Source organism: Nerophis ophidion, linkage group LG09, assembly GCF_033978795.1.
Source record: "Nerophis ophidion isolate RoL-2023_Sa linkage group LG09, RoL_Noph_v1.0, whole genome shotgun sequence".
NCBI lineage: Eukaryota > Metazoa > Chordata > Actinopteri > Syngnathiformes > Syngnathidae > Nerophis > Nerophis ophidion.
Window position 1 is genome coordinate 49,859,425 of NC_084619.1, and position 6,030 is coordinate 49,865,454.

A 6,030-nucleotide genomic window follows, 5' to 3' on the forward strand; every position below is an offset into this window, starting at 1 on the left:
TGATTTGCAGATTAATTTCATAACAAGCCGTAGGGCAGGAGGCGTGACTTGACCTCCATGCACACACTGGAGCTCGCCGCTTGCCAACTCTTTGGCAGGTGTGACACACGACTTCTGTGTAAACACGCGGCTAGCGCGCTCCCGTCGCCACATCCTGGCACAGCCGGCCAACAGTCGCCCCGCCCCTTCGCCCTCCTTCTCGGGTCAAGGTCACCGTGGTGGTGATAAACTGCTGAGTCGTACACATGTCCCGATGCCAGCCGTTTACCGCCGCCGCCCGGAACACGCCCTGCTGGCACCCCTTATCTGGCCCACACAGCTGGGAGAAGGTGGCAGGGAGGAAGGGTGAGGGCAGAAAAATGCGCTCCATTTTTCATTGTTTGTTGTCGCCGTTATTCACTTTGTCTGACGTCCTTAAACGGAAACATTTAAGCTCAGGATTTATTTTTCTGGCTTCTATGTAGGGCTGGGCGATATGGCCCTTTTTTAATATCTACATTTTTTTTAGACCATATCGCGATGCACGATATATATCTCAATATTTTGCCTTAGTCTTGAATGAACACTTGATACATATAATCACAGCAGTATGATGATTCTATGTGTCTACATTAAAACGTTCTTGTTCAGACTGTAACGGTTGGGTCGCATGGTGATGCCTGTTCGTTCTCTCAAGGATGCAGTCGGGCTTCAGACACAGCGTGAAGGTAAGAACAAAAGATTTACTTAAAAATAATTCCGACTATGAAAAAGAAAAACTTACTCATAGCACAAAAGACAAAGCAAAAGAGCCAGCATGGGAGCTAGAGGAACAAGGCCTAGCGCGGAAGCTAGCAAGTCCAGAACTGGGGAACAAAAGTCGTTACTTGTGTGAAATGCAAACTACGAAGTGAGACAGAATGAACGAAGGAGGCAGGCTTAAATCAAGACAGTAATTACAAAACAGGTGTGTGTCCGGAACAAGTGGCAGGTGAAACTAGTACGTAACTATGGCGACAAAACAAACAAGGAAGTACAACCAGGAACTAAAGAAGTCAAACACTAACAGAATATAATACATAAAAACTCAAGAACCTAAACATAATGTGATCCGGGCAGCGGATCATATCATATACTGCATTAATTTATGCTCATTTTAAACTTTCATGCACAACTATCACAACTAAGTCCATTTACCCAAACTGTATTTTTTAAACAGTTATTAAGCAGTGGCACAATCATTCATGTCATTTCCAAAACAGAAAGTGCAAGATTGTCAGAGAAATTTTAAAACAAGCTATTAGTGCAATTTTGTGCATGATGTCACTAAGCTGACATATCAAAACACTAAATTAAAGTTGACATTTTATAAAGAACGCCACTACAATAGTTTAAAAAAAAAAGTGCACTTTTGTGCATGATGTCACACAAGATATTTCAATAACTATCAAATAAAAATGAGCTGCATAATAGGAAATCAAATAGTGTATGTCCTTCGCTGTGTGGTAGGTTACTGCGGACATTATCTTCTGTTGTTGTTGACTATTTTTTGCATACGGTGTTGATCTGGAAATGGTGTGGGCATGTGGCACCGAATGGAGATGTTGACATGCGGAGTAAGCACTCTTCATTCTCTAGGGGGTGAGTTTTCAAATGATGCTACATATTAGCAGTAATGCTACTTTTTGCAGCAACGCTTTTCCACCACACTTGACAAATTACGGTTGTCTGTTTGACATATTCCCATTCGAAGCCAAACCACCCGCAGACGATGCACCCCCTGCTGTTTTTCTTGGGAATTACTTTTTCCTTCATTTGCACCTTCTTTCTCTCGTATTACCTCTTGCACGGCTTCGCTAGCATCGCAGCTAACGTTACCCATGCTGCTACCTCTCTGCTCCGCGAGGGAGTATACGTATGTGACGTATGTAAGGTGTGCTTGCTGTCTGTGAGGAGAGACAAGAAGGAGTGAGAAACGCCTTTAATGTAATGCCCACAGCTAAAAGCAACTGCGCGAGAACGTATACTCAAAAATCACGATATAGTCATTTTCTACATCGCGATATAGCGAGTATATCGATATATTGCCCAGCCCTACTTCTATGCTAAATAAAACCCACTGTTTAGTGTGGTCAACCCTAAACAATCCCGCTGGGGGTTATTTTGCGTAAACATCTACATTAAAACTCTTTAAAATCCAACACCTTACAGGCAATCCCCGATTTACAAACCCCTCTATTTGCAAACTTTTCGATTTACAAACTTTTCGATTGTGCCCAATGTGCCTCTGTTTGCAAATGATGTCTCTGTGTACAAACCCTGTTTCCATATGAGTTGGGAAATGAAATGAATTATATTTATATAGCGCTTTTCTCAAGTGACTCAAAGCGCTTTACATAGTGACACCCAATATCTAAGTTACATTTAAACCAGTGTGGGTGGCACTGGGAGCAGGTGGGTAAAGTGTCTTGCCCAAGGACACAACGGCAGTAACTAGAATGGCGGAAGCTGGTATCGAACCTGCAACCCTCAAGTTGCTGGCACGGCCACTCTACCAACCGAGCTATGCCGCCCCACAATTGTGTTAAATGTAAATATAAACGCAATACAATGATTTGCAAATCCTTTTCAACCCAGATTTAGTTAAATGCTCTACAAAGACAAGATATTTGATTTTTAAACTCATAAAGTTTATTTTTTTTTGCAAATAATAATTACCTTACAATTTCTTGGCTGCAACATGTGCCAAAGTAGTTGAGAAAGGGCATGTTCACCACTGTGTTACATCACCTTTTCTTTTAACAACACTCAATAAACGTTTTGGGAACTGAGGAAACTAATTGTTGAAGCTTTGAAAGAGGAATTCTTTCTCATTCTTGTTTTATGTAGAGCTTTAGTCGTTCAACAGTCCTGGGTCTCTGCTGTCGTATTTTACGCTTCATAATGCGGCACACATTTTTGACGGGAGACAGGTACTGACTGCAGGCGGGCCAGGAAAGTACCCGCACTCTTTTACTACGAAACCACGCTCTTGTAACACGTGGCTTGGCATTGTCTTGCTGAAATAAGCAGGGGCATCCAGGATAATGTTGCTTGGATGACAACATATGTTGCTCCAAAACCTGTATGGACCATTCAGCATTAATGTTGCCTTCACAAATGTGTAAGTTACCCATGCCTTGGGCACTAATACACCCCCATACCATCACAGATGCTGGCTTTTGAACTTTGCACCTATAACAATCCGGATGGTTATTTTCCTCTTTGTCTCCGGAGGACACCATGTTCACAGTTTCCAAATATGATTTAAAATGTGGACTCGTCAGACCACAGAACACTTTTCCACTTTGCATCAGTCCATCTTAGATGTGCTCAGGCCCAGCGAAGCCAGCGGCGTTCCTAGGTGTTGTTGATAAACGGGTTTTGCTTTGCATAGCAGAGTTTTAACTTGCACTTACAGACGTAGCAACCAACTGTAATTACTGACAGTGGTTTTATGAAGTGTTCCTGAGCCCATGTGGTGATATCCTTTACACACTGACGTCGGTTTTTGATGCAGTACCGTCTGAGGGCTCAAAGGTCCGTAATATCATCGCTTACGTGCAGTGATTTCTCCAGATTCTCTGAACCTTTTGATGATTTTACGAACCATAGAAGGTAAAATCTCTAAATTCCTTGCAATAGCTCGTTGAGAAATGTTATTCTAAAACTGTTCGACAATTTGTTTACAAATTGGTGACCCTCGCCCCTTCCTTGTTTGTGAATTACTTAGCATTTCATGGAAGCTGCTTTTATACCCAATCATGGCACCCACCTGTTCCCAATTAGCTTGCACACCTGTGGGTTGTTCCAAACAAGTGTTTGATGAGTATTTTTCAACTTTATCAGTATCTATTGCCACATTTCCCAACTTCTTTGTCACATGTTGCTGGCATCAAATTCTAAAGTTAATGATTATTCGCACACAAAAAATGTTTTTATCAGTTTGAACATCAAATATGTTGTCTTTGTAGCATATTCAACTGAATATGGGTTGAAAATGATTTGCAAATCATTGTATTCCGTTTATATTTACATCTAACACAATTTCCCAACTCATATGGAAACAGGGTTTGTACAACGCTGAAACAACAACGTGGATTCAACGTTGGACATCAATATTTTCTCAATCTACAAATACAACTATTTTGCAAAGTTGTTTCAAAGTCCGTTTTAAAGGACATGCATGTATAATCAACGTTGTATCAATGTCTTGTGCCTGCTAGTTTGTTATTTTTGCTTTGTTCTCGTTTTATGAGACATGGTGAACTTGACATGCACTAATTGCCGAAACAGTTCATTAAGGGATGGTGACAGTTGGACTCTGGAACTGACTAAATCCATTTGTGTTTTGAGGAAAACAATTGTTTTCGAATAAAAAAACAACAAAACGTCGTCCCACTACGATGCACAATTTTTGTGTGCTCGTGTGTGTGTGTATGCAAAAGGGGTTATGGGGGGCCATATAGACGGGGGCCCCCCTCTCTCCCACACAATCATGCAGCAGATATTCAAGTTGCCTTTTGTTTTGTAGAAAAGGGAGGAGGAGGTTGAAGTGGATGGATGGATGGCTCGCTGGGACACCGTTCCCCCGTCTCCCCGTTCGCCCGGCCCCCTCCAGCACCCCACAAAAATATCTTCCATCCCCCAATTTTCCCCCTCGCACACATCCTACATTGCCCCCTCCCCTCGCCAGTGCAGTGCCACTGTATTGTGTGCATGCTGAGGGCCGCTTGTTGCTTCGCCTTCTGTCCTGCTGTGCTGAGTGCTTTGACAAAGGAGCTTTTTTAAATACGCAGACAATCCTGGAACACTTGCACACACACACACATACACGTACACACACACACACACGCATCGCAGCCTTTCTCGCTCCCTCAGTTTTAGTCTCTCGCTCGCCCAGGCCACGGGAGTGTGTCCCCTTTTCATGGACAATCAACAAGTCTCACACATGAAAAGGATCCAGAGGGCTTTTTCCCCCTGAGAGGGCGCTCTTAGCAGGAGAGCTTGTCTTGTCCACGCTAAAAGCTCCTTTTCTTTTCTTTTCTTTTTTAAAAGAGGCCTTTGTCAGGTTCCTACTGTACATTTAGCCAGCTCCTTTTCTTTCATCCACAGGAACATTTCACGCCGCCGCTTTATTTTGAAGTTCGTTTGCGTTATCAAATCTGGATGTGTTTATTTTTAGCAACTTGAGCAAAGTTCAACTATAAGATTGGGGGTACTGTTTGGGGCACACCATCCACTAGGTGGCGCTGTGTTAAAAATAAGGATGTCACTATGTGTACAAAAACATTTGCGTCCTGACTTTCATAAGACTATTTGTATTCCTGTCCACAGTTGTCTATGGCCGCGATTGCCGGGTTCCCCTGTCCTTTCTTTGCTGTGTGGGGCGGCCTCGTTGTTGCCAAGGAAACAACAGAGTGTCAGTTTGCATTTACAGTGGAAGCTCGATTTACGAACCTAATTGTTTTTTGAACATGGTTCGCCATTCGAACAGGTCGTATAGTGAAGCAGAGTTCCCCATGAGAAACAATGTAAAAATACAATAATTGGTCGACAAAAGTCCATACTTGCATACAAACTTTGAAGACATTAATATTTTTTATTTTTTTTATTTTTAATAAATTTGCAAATATTAAAAGAAACCTTTTCACATTGTCGTTTAGGGTATTTTGTGTAGAATTATATATATATATATATATATATATATATATATATATATATATATATATATATATGTATGTATGTATGTATGCATGTATATATATGTATGTATATATGTATATATATACATATGTGTATATGTATATATATGTATATTTGCATGTGTATATATGTATATATATGTATATGTATATATATATATGTGTATATATGTATATAATTGTATATATGTGTATATGTAAATATATGTATGTATGTGTTTACAGTACATGTATATACTGTATATATATGTATATGTATATATATGTGTATATGTATATGTGCATATATATTTGGGCTTCACGGTGG

General features: G+C 40.9%; 1 long non-coding RNA gene across 2 annotated transcripts in view; it reads left to right on the top strand.

Moving 5' to 3' along the window:
- Positions 1-213: 213 nt before the first annotated feature.
- The window catches only part of LOC133559415 (uncharacterized), a 19,513-nt gene continuing 13,696 nt past the window's right edge, over positions 214-6,030 (top strand). For both annotated transcript variants that reach the window (XR_009808164.1, XR_009808166.1), the window contains exons 1-2: positions 214-345; positions 631-707. This is a non-coding gene — a long non-coding RNA (uncharacterized LOC133559415). The remainder of the gene's footprint in view (positions 346-630; positions 708-6,030) is intronic.